The sequence below is a fragment of the Cryptomeria japonica genome, chromosome 3, assembly GCF_030272615.1.
Source record: "Cryptomeria japonica chromosome 3, Sugi_1.0, whole genome shotgun sequence".
NCBI lineage: Eukaryota > Viridiplantae > Streptophyta > Pinopsida > Cupressales > Cupressaceae > Cryptomeria > Cryptomeria japonica.
Window position 1 is genome coordinate 72,406,110 of NC_081407.1, and position 17,849 is coordinate 72,423,958.

The following is a 17,849-nucleotide window of genomic DNA, read 5'->3' on the forward strand; positions in this document are numbered from 1 at the left end:
TAGTGAACATCAAAGTCATACTCACATAAAAACTCCATCCATCTCCTTTGACGAGCATTAAGATTAGGCTAAGTGAATATGTACTACAAGCTCTGATGATCTAAATGGAGCTCAAAATGATGACCCAAAAGGAAGTTTATCCACCTCACAAGTGCATGCACTAATGTTGCAAGCTCAAGGTCATGAGTAGGGTAGTTAAGCTTATGAGTCTTAAGTTTCCTAGACTCATATGCTATAAATCGACCCTCCTGCGTTAGGACTACTCCTAATCCATCCAAGGAAGCATCTGTGCATACCATGAAATCAGTCAAGGGGTTTGGCACAACAAGAATAGGTGCACTAGTGAGTGCCCTTTTTAGATTCTAAAAGGCCCTCTCACACCTTTCTATCCACTTGAATTTCTTTCCCTTTCACTGAAGGGATGTAATAGGATGTGCAACCCTAGAGAACCCCTCAATGAAGCATCTGTAGTACCCTACTAGGCCCATGTAACTCTTGACTTTGTCACACTGGATGGCACTGACCAATCCATAATAGCTTTGATCTGTCGATGGGTCAACCGAGATCCCATCACTAGATATAACATGTCCTAGATATTTGACCTCTAATCTAAAGAATGCACACTTCGACAGACTGCCATACAACTGATTTTCTCTCAAGCACTTCAATACCTGTCTCATGTGCTCCTCGTGCTCCTTCTCATTCTGAGTATATATCAATATGTCATCAAGGAACAAAATCACAAAATAGTCAAGGAAAGTGTGACATACCCATTCATGAAACTCATGAATACAGCTGGGGCATTTGTAAGACCAAATGGCACCACGGTAAACTCATAATGGCCATACCTAGTGCGAAAAGTGGTCTTGTGGATATCACTCTATACAATTCTCAACTGATGGTATCTTGACTTCAGATCTATCTTAGAAAATACTTTGGCACCCTGAAGCTAATTGAATAAGTTGTCAATCCTAGGCAAGGGATATTGGTTCTTGATGGTCACTTTGTTCAACTTCCTATAATCCTTACATAACTGAAGGGATCCATCCTTCTTCTTCATGAAGATGACTGGTGCACCCCAAGGGGAGACACTAAGATGAATGTGACCCTTCTCTAAGAGTTCCTCAAGCTGCATCTTGAGCTCATTAAGATCATTTGTGGTCATCCTACATGGTGCTCTCAAAATCGGCTCAACTCCTGGTACAAGATCTATGTGAAAATCAATCTCTCTGCTAGGTGGCATACCAGGTATCTTGGAAGGAAACACATCTAAAAATTCCTCAAGGATGGGATGATCATCTAGGGAAGGCTCCTTCTCATTCTCTTCCTCTCTATCACTAATGGTGATGGAAAATAACTGACATCCCTTTCGCATGCTCCGCTTAAGCTGCATAGCAGAAATCATACGAAGTGATATGGGCCTCTAAATCCCTGAAATAACTATGGAGGTACCTTGATCACCCACACACTCGATATTTTTTTGGCGACAATCCATCTTGGATCTATGAGCGTATAGCCAATCCATGCCAAGAACAATGCCATAAGATCCTAGAGGTGTGACTCGAATGTCTACTAAGGTGGTTATACTCCCAATCTAAAGTTGAGAGCCCCTAACCATTGACTCAATAGATACTCTAGCTCCTGAAGCCAACTCCACTTCCCAACTAACAATTTCCCTAGATTCCACTAGCCTACAATGCTCCACAACCAATGGAGATATAAAAGAATCAGTAGCTTCTTAGTCAAACAAGATAGAAACACTGCTACCTCTAATCATACATTCGGCCTCTATGAATGTGGCCTGATGCTCTGCCTAGCGGTTGTCAACCACTTCAAAGACTCTATGGGACTTACACATGTCCCCAACTATAGGCTTTGAACCTGCCATCCTCTAATTGCCTACCATCTGCCCCTGTGGACACTCTCTCCATGTGCCCCATGGCCCCACAAGTGAAGCAAACACCACGTGTCTAAAACTGAACACCCTATGGCCTAGAGTATCCCTGTCCTCCTATCCTCCTCAAACCACTAAAACCACCCCAAGAGGACTGTTGAGTCCATGCTGGAGGTGTGTAAGGACCCTGTGATCACTAGTCGTGCCTAGGACCCTGTGAATGCCACTACTTGGGCTTAAAGCCTTGGTGATCCTATAGAGGCCTTTGCCTCTAATTCTGTTGTGGCTACTACAGATGAGGGGGTTTAAAGGACCCTGATGAATTCCTGTGGTTACCCTTCCAGTGGGGCTTCTGAAACCCAAAAGACTGTGGTATAGGGTTTTGGTTCTGATGCCAATCCCGCATGTCCTACAATCTGTTATCACTATTTTGACTATTGGGTGATTTTGTTCTCTAATCCCCTAAGATCTGCAAAATTGTGCTTAGTACTTAATTTTACCTTAAAGGGTTATTGGTCTAAGGGATTAAGGTTTTTGTAATTTACCCTTCTTCTATATTGAAATCCCTACATTATATTTCCTTGTTACTTTTTTCACTTAAGTGGAAGGGTTGGTTTATCGTGAGGAGAGGTTCCCCCTTTTAGTTTTGCCTTAGGTGGGTCTTTAATAATGTTTTAATTTTTCACCTTCTCCTAAATTTTTATTTCTTTGTTGGGCTTCATAAATATTGTGCAAGTTCTAATAGATCCAACGGTTCATGTGATCTTGCAAAGGGAAGATGTGTGAAGTTTACCTTTTGCAAAGTGGTGAAAAGGTGGCGGGCCCAGGTAAGGTGGTCGCAAGGAAGGCTAAAGGACAAATATCTTCTGGTAGATCTAATGGTCCATGTTGTTTCATGATGAAAATATGGGTGAGGTTTATCCTTCGCAAAGTAGCGAAAAATTGGCAAGCCCGGAAGGTAAGCTAAAGAATGAGTTAAGGATCATGCATCTTGTTCATGATCCGATGGTTGACACTATTTCACATGGTGGAGATGTGTGAAGTTTACCTTTCATGAAGTAGCGAAAGGGCAATGGGCCCATCAAAAGGGTGGCTTGTAGGATAAAATATGTGCATCTCTAAGAAGATCCAATGGTGCGCGTTGTTTCATAGCCCGAAGCAACATGAAGTTTAGTCTTTGCAAAGTAGCAAAAAGGAGCTAGCAGTTATGCAATGGATGAGGTGGCAATAAAGCTAGATGTTTGGCTAAGGCAAAAGGTGATCTGTCAGTAGGACACGTGGCTCCAAAGAGATCGTGAGGGGCCTATTTAACTAAGCAGCAATATTGATGAAATCCATGTCCAGATAAGACAAGTGGCGGTTTAGATGTGGAGATTGATAGAGTTTTTGAGTGAATGAATGGCCAACATGTTGGGGCTATTTGCTAGAAATTGGTAGGACAAGTGGATTCTGTGTAAGAGGGCCCACTTTAAAGGTTAAAGGAATTAAAAGTTGTGCATCTCAAAATTGATCCAACCATGTGCGTTGTTTTGCATGGTGAAGATGCAAGGTGATTATGCTTTACAAAACAACAAAAACCCTTAGTGGTCAAGGTTTCATGCAGTTAGTTAAATAGATTAGCGGTCACCATGGAGAATAACAGTCGAGCGGATGATAGAAGATCCAATAGTCACTGCTATTTTGCATGGAAAAGATGCATGAGGTTTATGCTTCACGAAACAACGAAAGGAAGGTGGGGCCCATTTCTAAGTAGGATGACCCAGGTAAGTTAAAGAACGTGCTTGTTTTTCAGGATCTGATGGACGATGTTGTTTTGCAATGAAAAGATACAAGGTTTTATCTTTCGCGAATCAATGAAATGGCAATACACTTAGAAAATTCTTTGTGGTCCGTTGGAGCCATATTTCGAATCCAATTGCAAATTGCCTGCCGAAGAATGTGACTTAATGTTTCTATTCAATGCTCAATTTCCGTAATAAGCTTCACATTAGCTGAAACCTTGGCATCATTTCAAGGAGTCTTGCAGAGGAACCAGTGCAGAGAGTGAATTTCTTTAGGCCAAAAAGTAAGCTTCTGCATATTGCTTCACAGTTACAGTTTGAATTGGTATCATTGGGTGTTTGAATTCTCTGAGGTCGGTTAAGTTTTAATTGAAATAACTGTAATTCAAAGATGGCACCTCAAAGAGATTTCACAAGGAAGGTGAACTATCAAGAGAGAGCCATTTGTGACAATTTCTTAGAACAATTAACTATGTCTACTAATGTCGGAGCAAAAATGAAAGAATTAGTGCCCAAAGCTCTCCTCTTGAGAATTGGTGACAGTTTATATGACAAAGGGAACTGGTTAAGGGATTTACACATAGGGATATCAGGTTTGGGACTCTTCAAAGTGGGATTTGGCTGGAGAAATTCCTCTACTCCAATGAATAGTATATGGGAGTTAGATGTTGGAAAGCTCATAGTCCCTAGGGTTTTCATGGATGTGGACCTGTTGACCCAGATTGCAAATAACTATGACCCTGTTGCTAGATGTTTGAGAAATGTGAATGGGGGTCATTAATTGAAATAAATGATGATGAGTTTAGGAAAGTATTTAGACTTAGTGAGGTGTCAAATTATTTAGAGCCCATCAATTTTGAAACACTTGCATAGGTCTATAATGTGTAGAGAGATCACCTCAGGAGTGGCCCTTTGAAAGAATTTTTTGTCAAAATAGGAGGACTGACTATTGCAGGCCCTAACACTATGGAACCCTTCTCTTTAAATCTATTTACTTTGAGGGCTAAAGGGATGTATTGGTCCTTATGTTAGATTTTTGGGGAAGATGTTGAAACAACCATGCCAAGCCATTACATGCTCATGTTAGCACAGATTTTAAACCCATCTCTGCTAGTAACTTTTGACTTTGCACCTTATCTCACTAATGCCATTCATGAAGGGTTGATGGGAATAAAAAATGCTAAGGTAGATAGAACTTTTGAATGGTATTCTCTTCTTATGCACATGTTTTTTTTCAAAGGTGCTGATTATTTTGCTAATGATATGGACTTGGTTAAGGAAAAGGATAACTAGGAGATGATTGTTCAATTGTGGAGCACAATTTTGTCTTGGGATAGAGAGGATGCGAGTTACTTGAAGTTTGATAGATTTTTTGCATCTAGGCTTAGGATCCTCTTGTGCCCACAAAACCCTAGAATTCCTAAATCTCTCCTTGAATTCCTTAGGCCTAAGGAATTTGCTCAAGATATTAAGATTGTGCATAATTGGGGTGACATATACTTGTACCCTATCTCTACTATGTTCAAAGTCTATGGTTTCATAGGAACTCCATATTTGTTCCCCTATCAAGTCCCATTGAAGATAGGAATTGCAGAGGTCCCGAGGCAAATTAGAGGTTTGCAAGAAACAGAATTAACAAATAGGGGGAAAGGGACAATTTTCCTAACTATCACCATTGCACACCAATTTGTAATCACCAAGGGTGGTCAAATTTTTTTTGATGATTTCCTACAAACATACAGGTTGTCTACTACAGTGTCAAGGTTTGCTAACTCTAAATATTTCTTTAATGGTATTTTCAAGAAGAGAGTCGTATGTAAAGGCAAAGCACACTAGTTCCATTTTCCTGAGGATTTAATCAAAAAACAAATTCAACCTTGATGAACAGGAATTAAGAAAGGAAAAATGGATAGCATATAAAAGGGCTCTTGATTTTATCCACCAATTTGATATTGGTTATGACCCTTTGAGGAAAAAGCTAAATTCTTGATACTTTATTTTGAAGATTTAATGCAGACCTTAAAGGAGAAAAGGGAAGTTATATTGAAAAATGATCCTAAAAAGGCTAAGTTGTTTCTAGCCAGATCAAAGCTATTAGGGATTGGCCAGCGCCAACCAGTGTGACAAAGGTCAGGAGATTCATGGGCTTAATAGGTTATTACTGATGCTTTGTTGAGGGATTCTCTAGAGTCGCACATCCTATTACTTCTCTTCAGCGTAAAGGGAAGAAATTTGAGTGGACAGAGAAGTACAAGAGGGCCTTTCAGGAACTCAAAAAGGCACTTACTAGCACACCTATCCTTGTAGTAATAGATCCCTCAACTGACTTCATGGTTTGCACAGATGCTTCCCTAGAGGGTTTAGGAGCAATCCTTATGCAGGATGGTAGGGCTATAGCCTTTGAGTCTAGGAAACTTAAGACTCATGAGCTTAACTATCCTATTCATGACCTTGAGTTTGTAGTAGTAGTGCATGCACCTGTGAGATGGAGACACTTCCTTTTGGGTCATCATTTTGAGCTTCATTCAGACCATTAGAGCCTTCAGTACATATTCACTCAACCGAACCTTAATGCATGTCAGAGGAGATGGATGGAGTTCTTGTGCGAGTATGATTTTGACGTTCACTACATCAAAGGGAAAGAAATGTCGTTGCAGATGCTTTGAGTAGGAGACATCATGAGATATACACCATATCTATGGGCATGGATTTGAGAGATTGTATATTGCAGCAGTTGCTAGAGGATGGATGGTTTTAGAGGTTTTTCAGGTGATACGATCTTAGGAAACTCTAGAAGGGAAATATGTGGATTATTCCTTAGAGTCCGATGGACTATTATGCCATAGAGGGTGCATCTATGTACCTTCTTCCAGGGGATTGCGAGAGTTCATTATCATGGAGGCTCATAGAGCTCCTTATGCAGCACATCATGGAGTTATGAAGATGCATGCTAACTTGAGATAGTTATATCATTGGCCAGGAATGCGACAACTCATTGTTGAGTTAGTAGCCCGATGCCTCGAGTCTCAAAGAGTCAAGGTGGATCACCGCCATCTAGGTGGGTTGCTCAAGTCTCATGCTATACCAAAGTGGAAGTGGGATACTATATCCATGGATTTCATCATTGGTCTCCCTATGTCATCTCATTGCCATGATGCCATCTTGGTGATAGTTGACAAGTTGACCAAAGTGGCCCACTTTTCACTAGTTCGAACTACCTTCATAGCACCAGTAGTAGCATAGGTGTTCTTGCGAGACATTGTCAGACTTCATGGCATTCCATGCAAGATTATTTCTGATAGAGATTCCCTCTTCACTTCTTCCTTTTGGAAGGCATTATAGACAGCTATGGGCACCAAGCTCAATTTTAGTACAACCTATCATCCGGAAACGGATGGTCAGACAAAGAAGGTTAACCAGGTGTTAGAGGATATGCTTCGCATGTATGTCATGGATCATCATACTAGATGGGAAGAGTACCTTCCCTTAGTGGATTTTGCCTATAACAATGGGCATCACACTTCATTGGGGATGCCACCCTATCAGGCATTATAGGGCAGGCCTTGTAGGACACCATTGAGTTAGGACCGCATAGAGGATAGAGTTGCTATTGGTCCTGAGATAGTTCAGGATATGGAGCAGCAGATGGATTTGATTAGGCAATGTCTTAGAGAGGTACGGGATAGATAGAAAAAGTATGCAGATGCGAAGAGGATAGATCGTAACTACTTGGTTGGAGACAGAGTCTTCTTGAAAGTGCGGCCACATAAGAGTCCAATCCATTATGGAAAGGGTTCTAAGCTCTCACCTCACTTTGTAGGACCATTTGAGATCCTTGAGATGATAGGACCAGTTATCTATCATTTAGCATTGCCACCTAGCCTGTCACGCATCCATGATGTGTTTCATGTATTAGTTTTGAAGAAGTATATCTATGATGAGTCTCATATTTTAGATTGGGATGCCTTGTAGGTGGAGTCAGATGGGCAGCTAGCTTTGTAGCCCATTCGCATTTTGGCATGCCAGACCCTAGCTCTTCGAGGTTGAGAGTTGGGCCAGGTTAGGGTCCAGTGGGATTGCTATGATGAGGTTATGGCTTCATGGGAGGATGCAACACATATGAGATCACAGTACCCCCATCTTTTTTATGAACTCCAAGAGGAAGTTCATGCCTAGAGGGGGAGGGTGTGAGGCCCTACCCCGACTCATCCTAGCATTTCAGTGATTTTCATTTTGAGACTATTATGGATGCTTTATTCTTATGCATTATGGATTTAGAACTTATATGATTCCATGATTTGGATAACATTGATATATATTGATGCTTCATTTGTATGCATTATAGATATAGAACTCTATATGATTCTAGAATAGGATAAATTTGGGATGATGTATGTCATTATTGGATTTGCAGGACTTTACTTTGATGATAGAAATAGGATGCATGTTTTATGTATGGATTAAAATTATGAGGATTATGATAATTGCTTATGTGGATTTATTTGGATATAAGATATATCGATTTGTTTAAATGTAAATTGTATGCAGAGTGTTTGATGTGTATTCTTATTCATGTGTTTAATATTATATGAGGTTATTTGGAATTACTACTGTTTAATTGAGATGCGTAGGAAAATTATCCATGTGACCATGGAAACATTATGGAGAACCAAACCTAGACCTATGTACATTCGTAAAGCTAGAGTTTGTCTATTTGGAGAGACAACACCCCGTACGTATTGTATTTTATTTGTGAAAGTAAATATTGCATGTGTGTTAAATTGAATTATTAATTTGTGTAAATCCAACAAGAGACAAATTTCATGTGTGATTTTGGAAAGTATTTTATTGTGTCACTTGACACGTGTTGATTTATGTCTTGAATTTTGACTTGTCTCTTGGAGGGAGTTGTTTCAACCATAGCTTTTTCAAACATTTGAATCTGGTTCCAAATTTTCCTTGGGTAGAGAGTCTTTGGAGTGGTCAACTTAGGTTTGACCCGAAAGTTAACTTCAGATGGGTTTATAAGGGGTCAAATGGACTCCTAGGGGTAGTTTAAAGATGTTTCCTAAAGTCCATAAGGTATACCTATGGGTTAGGAGTATTTTTAGGCATGTGACTACTCCCCTATGACTGTTTAGTCACCTCAAAAAGTCGGTTTCCTAAGGTGGGCGAAAATTCAAATTAGAAGGTGCCATCTAGGTTAGATAACCTTCCCTTTTAATGTGAGATCCATTTTCTCACTTTCTCTTACTTTTTCCTTTTTCAGTTTTAGAAACCTGTGAGAACTCTCACTGAGGTCTTTTTAGGCAAGAATGAGAGACTTTGTGGGTAATCACCCACTCTCCATTTTTGGAGATCATGCAATTTTGAAAAGAATAGTTTTGAGATAGAATTTTGGCTAAGTGGAGAAGAAAGGATTTGTGGAATTGGGTTGCTCATCCTCAAACTAGTTCTAGCAAACCTTTGGGCAGATTGAAGGTTGGTTCATCTTCTCCTTTTGTTTCTTTTTACGTTGCATGTTTATGTTGGAAAGATTGTTTGTATGTAAAAGTTGTTTTCTTGTATTTTCTTTTGTGAAAATTATTATGTGGCCCATCTTTTATTCTTTTATGCATTTCCTATGATTTGGGAGTAAAAAAGGCCTTCTACTCTTGGGAGAGTAGGATGGTCTTGCGAGTGGTAGGAGTTTGACAGCCCTCGAGTGAGAGGCTCTCATTATGAGAGTGAGCTCAAGGGGTGTATATGTGACCCTTGTTGCATGGCCTGGTTTATGCATTTGGGGGTCATAAGGGGAGAAAGTATGGCAAGAATGCCTTAGGGGGGCATAAGGATGTGGGGTTAATGAACTTATGATATATATTTGTTGCCATGAGGTGGCTTTGTGATCTACCATTCTTGCAGTCTCCTCAGGGTATTTGGTCCACTACCACCCATGTAAAAACATCACATTTTATGATGAAGTGTAGTCTTGGTTGGGAAAGTGTTGTTGTGTGTTTTTCCCTTGCTTGTTGTGTTTGCATGTGTGTAACCTGTCTAGGGCTTGGTTCTCCAAGCTCAGGGGTGGCTTCTAGTAGGCCTACACTAGGAGGTGAGCACTCCATGGTCAAAGCCTTATGATTTATTTGCAAGATTGCTTGGAAAGAAAAGAAAAAGACAAGTTTGGAAGTTGCTGGTTGTACTTGATTTGCAGAAAAAAGATTTGGGAATGGGATATTATATTTTAGTTGCAACAATGTAAAAGGAAAGCTATATGTTGTATTTATTTGAAAAAGAAATGTATTCATTTTGTTTAAAGTCCTCATTTAATAGAAATGAGAGACTAGATGGGTAGCTCACCCATTGTAGTGTTGACTATATTGTATTTTAAATATGCTTTAAAGAAATGCATTATTTTTATTAACCTATTACTGAAAAAATGAAATGTTTAGTTTTGGATTAAGTTCCTATAGTTATTAAAATAATATTTGTTGTGTGCATGTTATTTCTGAAAATAAAAGTTCAGTTTATTCCTTATGCATATTAAAATAATGGAAATGAGTAAAGTAATAAACTTGCATGTTAGCAAGAGAATATTAAGCATTTAGTCCTAATTATTTATTTCCAAATACAAATCAAGGTTTAATAGATTTAACATGTCTATCTCTAAGATTAATTTAAATGATTCTAGACTAATGTAGTTGCTGAATAAAGTTTATTAAATTCTATAAATTTCCCTTTTATTTATTACAGAAAATAAATCCAAAATTAATAGTCTATCTCTAATTTTAGCAACAAGGTATTTAGAAGAAATAGAAATACATTGATTTAAACCTATTAGTTTTGAAGACCCGCTTTAAGAGATTTTAGAAAAAAAATATAAACAGTTTGTTTAAAGTAGACAAAAGTAATTTTTGCCTCTATTTCCATGCTATCAATACATGGTTAATTTTTGCATAATTTTAGAAAGCAAGAAAATAGTTTCATATTTAGTTAAATTGGAAATTAAATCTATCCCTAACTTTATCATATATATATATATATGTGTGTGTGTGTGTGTGTGTGTGTGTGTGTGTGTGTGTGTGTGAATGTAACTCTATATATATATATATATTTATATATATTAAAAAAAAAATTAAAAAAATAAAGAATTTTTAAATTTATAACAAAAAAAAAGGGTTTTCGGGGGCCAAACCCACTGTGTATAAACACAGTGGTCGGCGCGGCTCGGGCCGCCACTGTGGCTACCCATAGTGGATGGCATGGGGGCCGCCACTGTGGGCAACCATAGTGGTCGGCACGGGGCCTCCCACTATGGGTAACCATAGTGGAAGGGCACCCGACCACCACTGTGTTTACCCATAGTGGGCGGCACCCAACCACCACTGTGGGGAAACACAGTGGCATTAGAGGGTGCCCTGCCTGATGCCCAATTCAAAACCTCCTCCACTCCTCCCTGCATGGTTGCCGCTTCTGCTACTCTGCCTCGGCCCTGGATGAAAATATAAAACCCTAACCCAGTTCAGGTTAGGGTAGGTTTGAAGTTTTAAAAAAAAATAGATTGAAGGAAAAGAAATATAATAATAATGTTAGTATGATTTCCTTGTTTTATAGCTTATAATTTTAGGGTTTGTTGTTATTCTATTATTTAGGAACAAAAAGAATTCTATATATATATATATATTCTCATGATTTTATATATGCATGTATAGGTCTAATTGTAGATTAATTATTTTATTAGGTGTTTATATTTTATATATGTTTTAAATTTTAAATTATTTAGGAGTTTAATCATTTAGGAAATTTTTAATGACTTTGTAAGTTATTTTGGCCATAGGGGATATTTTTTTTCGTTAACCTAAATTTAGGCTTGTCGAGATTAAACTTTATAGGGCAAATTTTATTATAGATTTATTTAGCCCTTTAGTCAAATTTTAGACACTTTATAATTATTGTTAAAATAATTCATGGGATTTAAAAATCCAATTGCTAGAGTTAACTTAATTAATTCTTACTCTAATTAAAAGGATTAATTGAGAGTAATAATATCTCTTGTCAATTAATTTAGGGGTTTTTGCTTAAATGAATTTATTATTTATTAATTGATGAGATAATAATAAATTCTTTGGAGAGTTAATTTTCCACATGTAAATTAGATTATCCTGCTTACTTAACATAGTGGTTTAAATTAACTTTAGTTGAAGAAGAATTCATATGTAGTTAAGAGAAGACTTGATACTACGTTATTTTAATAAACTTAGCTTCATTAGGTTATATTTAAAAAAAAAATTATTCCATTTGTGCCCAAAAGTTTGGGCATGACATTACATTCATTCTGCAATTTTCTAAATTATGACCAGTTTTGTTGCATTTGGAACATTGACTAGTGGGTGTATTAATGCTTTGATAATTTCTAGATCTACACTGATTTTCTCTATGACCATACTTGTTACAGTTAAAGCATTTGCCATTAAATTTATAAGCATTTGGTTGTCTTACCGGTTTGCTATGATCAAGTGTGTTTGCAGTATCGGAGCTTTCACCAACTTCAAAGCCAAGGCCATTAGTGTCACCATTTGGTTTTTGATTTTTCAGCAAGTCACCAAGTTCTTCTGAGCTTTTCTTGAATTTTTCCTTGTGTTGATTTGCAGTAGCCAGTTCTCTTTTCAAGATACCTTTTTGTCTCATGAGTTCATTTGAGTCATTTTGTGCATGCATCAGATATGTCTTCAACATATCATTTTCATAACTAAGTCTTGTGTTTTCATTTGCAGCATCATTCAGTCTTCTAGTCAAGTCTTCTTCATTCTTCTTTTTATCTTCAATTTCTTTACAAATTCTTAGTCATATCCTGCATCTCATTCTTTGTTGTCATGTTTTCTTGTTTCAACTTATTCATCAGATCACTAAGAGTTTCCTTTTCATCATTCTCATTTTGCATCTTTTCACAAAGTTCTCTTCTCTTGTTTCTTGCAATGGTAAGATTTTCCTCAAGTGCTTGAATAATATCATGTGCAGCCTTTAGATCATCTTCAAGTTTGATGTTTTTCAACTTTTTTGTATCATAGTCTGAGAGAGCTGCTTCTAATTGCTTCATCAAGTTTTTCATCTCTACCCGTGTCAAGATCTTACTCAAGCTATTAGGCTTCTAAAAATAGAGGACTAGGCTCTGATACCAATTGTTAGGATTTCCAAAGATACTGAGAGGGGGGGGTGTGAATTAGTATCTAATCGGTTATATAATTTTCTTAACTTAAAACATGTAAAGCATATCAATATTGTATATCGGTAAACAAAAAGTAATGCAATAAATAGAGATAACAACAACTACATGAAAACCACACCATAACATAATAGTTTAACAAGGAAACCCATTGTGGGAAAACCTTGGTGGGATTTGTGACCCACAATATTCACTTACTGGCCAATAAGAGAATATTACTGCTACAATGGGGGGCTACACATGCAGGAAGACCAAGTGCCTAGAGCTCATTGTGCTATTACAAAATGGGAAGTCTCACTAACTTACAAAATGGATTATGCAAATCTAATGTCTTGTACTACTTCAAAATAGAATCTACTATGCCTGATCTAGTACCGGTTTTAGCTCTGCTTAATACATAAACCCTTAACCTATAATTCGCATATTAGGTTTGTCTTATTTCACCTAACTTCTCTATATCAAATGTTCTATAATGATCTCATACATATATGAGTCATTTTACAACTTGCCAAGTCGGCTTACAATGATTTTGCAATTAATTACAAAATATATTATAAACAAAATTCCTGTCAGTCTAGGTGCTGGTATACTTCCTTTTATTGTTGGTGTTCTGTGTGCCGGTGTAGAGTCTATCATTGTTGGGGCCGATACATTTTCTTGCTGATATCATATGATTGCAAGGTTGCCATCAATGACAAAACCTTCAATCACCTACAATATCTCATTGGAGTGTGCATTTGCCAACAATTATCTGTCGTATGAGTTAGGATCTCTGTCGTACGAACCTATTTGCATAAAATCTTGTGTCATGCTAAAAAACATTCTGTGTCATATGAGTCAGTTGTTTTGTCGTATGGTTCATAAAAGTGTGTCATACGAGCCTCTTCTTTTTATATAAAAACTTCTATTTTGTTGTATAGACTCATATCTTGTGTCGTTCTAAGCTGCATATCCTTTCATATGAAACTCTACATTTGTCAATCTAGAGCTATGTTCTACATGCCTATCTCAGATTTGTCATTTCTGCCTGATCAATTTACAGTAAGCATAAACACCTATTATCTATCAATCTATGCTTAGATTGTCCACTTGGTTTTCTTGGTCAAGTTATCATCCATCAAAATCACACTTTAGAAAATATACACCTTAAGATTTTCAAAGTGTTCACCCCCAAAAGTTCAAAATCTAAACATCTCAAGGTGTATTATCACCCTCTTTGATAAACTAGTCACTCAAACATAGTTTCTCATTAGGATCAATCATCCTTTATCATGAAATTGAAACGTTTGGTCAGGATAACCTTATCCCACATTGTAGGATATATTGTTCCTATTGGACTTGGTTCTTATCAAATCACCATCATTGCACTCCTAAACCGAAGATCAAAAAACTTGCAAACTTTTAAACACTTGAATCCTCTTTTAGTGTCATATCACTCTATTGCCTTGACATTGATCATTGCTCACTTACCAAAACAACTTTTGAACAATTGAACCCCTGAAATGGAAATAGAAACATTTACAATAGCTAAAAATCATATCAAAATGACATACCAAAGAAAAACACAAGAAGAAAACATGACAAACCAACATATGAGAGAAATCAAACAGGTTCAAAATCAAACTATGTTAAAACCTCACAAGGATTTAAATACATCTGAAAAGAAAGGTGGTTCTTTTATGCACCTCTTAAAGAGATCCCTAAAGGATTTCGCTAAAGAATATCAAAATCGTACATCTATGTCTAACAATGGCTCATCCCCCCATAAGAAAATTGATGCTCCAAAGGCATCTATTCCTACACCTCTTGAAAGCTTGCAAAAATCTTCCATAGTGTCATCACCAAAGAATACATCCAAAGATGAATTTACCCAAGGGATATCCATAATTGCCATCAAACCTATTTCAAAGGATCCTATTCAAAGCCCATCTCCTTCATATCCAAGCATTAATTCATTGCAGCATCCTCATAACTCTTCCTTTCAAATTGAAGTCCTCATTCATAAAACCCTTGTTAAATGTGTCTTGATAGATAGGGGAGCTGGCTTGAACATTTGCTCTATGAATCTTGTCCGTGCTCTAGGCTATTCAGAAGATGTAGTTGATCCCCAGAAAAAGATAAAAATCAAAGCACATAATGAAGAAGAGCATTCATCTAAAGGAATGGTGATATTACCCATCATAGTGGGACCTTTCCAGAAGGACATAGCATGACAAGTTCTAGACGTGGACCTACCATACAATATACTCTTGGGGAGATCATGGATTCAGGACATGCAAGCTATACCATCAACAGGTCACCAATGCTTTAAATTTCCCTACAATGGGTAAGAAACCACTATCTCAATAGTCTCAAATCCATTGCAGTGTTGTAGTAATCTGAAAATAGCTCAAGAGATCATTATTCCATATAATAGAGAGGCAGCATCTTCAAGCAAGGAACAATCATTTGCATAAATTTTGTCAAACATGGAAAAACAAATGCAGCTATGAGATCAAGGGACTGAAGAATATTTGCTATCATGGAAAAAAAAACAAGAGCAAATTCAAATTGAGAGGGATGAAGAAGTAGATATAGTAGTCGATGTAGTTCACACATATGCAAGACAAATGTTAGGAACTAGCCCACTTGAATCATAATCACATTCGACTAACATGGACTTAACTGAGGAGGATCATGATTTTCTTATACGAGGTCATTCTGATGAGAGTATCATTCTAGAAATAGAAATGCATATTGAAATCTCTGACATCTCTATCATGACCTTGAATATCTTTGAAACATCTCAACCTGAAGATCCTTTATCCTTAAGCTATCCTGAACCTATGGACTGGGAAAATGAAGGACATACTACCATTGATGCCTTACCGAATGACCATGCCATATCCTTATATCTTGATGAAATCAAACCTGCAACAACTTTCACCAAGGATTCTGCTAACGTATCTTTGAGTCAAGTGGGTGTCAAATCTCCTAGTCGCAAAATTGAAAATAAAGAAAATAATATCAGGCCTAATGCTGAAAACCATTTATTGGCAACATTAGATCGGGAAAAAGTATAAACAAAGGATGCATCGAATGGTGAAAACCTCCTTGAGGCATCGAAAGATGGGAGATTTGCCACCTTACCTAAATGTTATCAAGAGAAGTTATCTATCCTAATGGAACCAATAGAGGCAGTTAACATTGGCACAACAGAGAAACCAAAGATTCTTCATCCAACAACTTCTTTATCGGAGCAATAAATGCAACAATATGTGGAATTCTTCAAACAAAGACAAATCAATTTTGCCTAGTCCTATGCAAACATGCTAGGGTTAGATCCAGAGCTTATTATGCATCACTTGAATGTTAGTCTAGGATCCAAACCAGTCAAACAGAAGTTAAGAAAAATGCATCCTCATATTACTCTTCTAGTCAAAGTAGAACTAAAGAAATTATTGGATGTAGGATTCATCAGACCTGTAGCATATTCTCAATGGGTATCCAACATTGTTCCTATTTCAAAACTAGATAAAAGCATTAGAATATGCATAGACTTCAGAGATCTTAATAACGCATGTCCAAAGGATGACTTTCCTTTGCCTAACATTGACCTTATTGTAGATTTAACTGCTAGACACTCCATGTTTTCTCTAATGGATGGTTTCTTTGGATACAATCAGATAAAAATAGCACCCAAAGATCAAGAAAAGACAACTTTTACATGCCCATGGGGTACTTTCTACTAGAACGTCATGTGTTTTGGATTAAAGAACGCAGGGGCTACATATCAAAGAGCTATGAAAACTATATTTCATGACACGATGCATACATTCATGGAAGACTATGTGGATGACATATTGGCTAAATCATATAATAGAGAAGAACATATAGAGATACTGGAAAAGATCTTTGACATGTTAGAACAATACAAGCTAAGGCTAAACCCTAAGAAATGTGCCTTTGGTGTTACTTCAGGAAAGCTATTGGGATACATTGTTTCAGCAAGAGGTATTGAAGTAGATCTAGCTAAGGTTAAAGCAATCATGGAAATGACATCTCCCAAGAATATTAGTCAACTAAGATCACTCCAAGGAAGACTCCAGCCAATCAGAAGATTTGTGGCTCAATTAGTAGATAAATGTCAACCATTTACTCACCTATTACGCAAACATGTTAATTTCAAATGGGACCATCAATGTGAAGAAGCATTCAATAAAATCAAGGCATATCTCATACAACCACCTGTTCTAATGTTACCAATTTCAGGAAAACCATTATTATTCTATGTATCAACTACTGAAGCATCATTGGGAGTTTTGCTCACACAAGAGGATAAGGAAGCAAAAGAACAATCCATCTATGACATCAACAAAACACTAGTGGGATACAAGGTTAACTACTCATCAACAAAAAAAGCATGCTTGGTAGTAGTTTTTGCTTCTATGACACTATCTACTATCTCACTCCATCAAGTTGATAGCTAAAATCGATCCTCTAAAATATTTACTCAGTAAAGCAACATTGACAAGATGACTAGCAAAATGGATCATGATTCTAAGCGAGTTTGAAATCAAATATTTTGACAGAAAAGCTATCAAGGGACAAGTCATCGCAGATCAACTAGCAGAAATACCACTTCAAGATAATCATCCTATAGAGATTGAGTTCCCTGATGCTGATATCCTAACAGTCACAACAAAAGCATGGCAACTATACTTTGATGGGTCATATACACAACATAGATTAGGAGTAGGAATTCTATTCATCACACCACAAGGGCATACAATCCCGAAAGCATACAAATTAAGCTTTTCGTGCACAAACAATATAGAAGAGTATGAAGCATTGGTAACATGTATCAAAATGGTTGTAGAATGGAACATTAAACAACTTCAGGTCTTTGGAGACTCTCATCTCATCATCAATCAAATCAATGATGACTATCAAACAAAGGACAAAAAGCTAATGCCTTACAAAAAGATGGTGG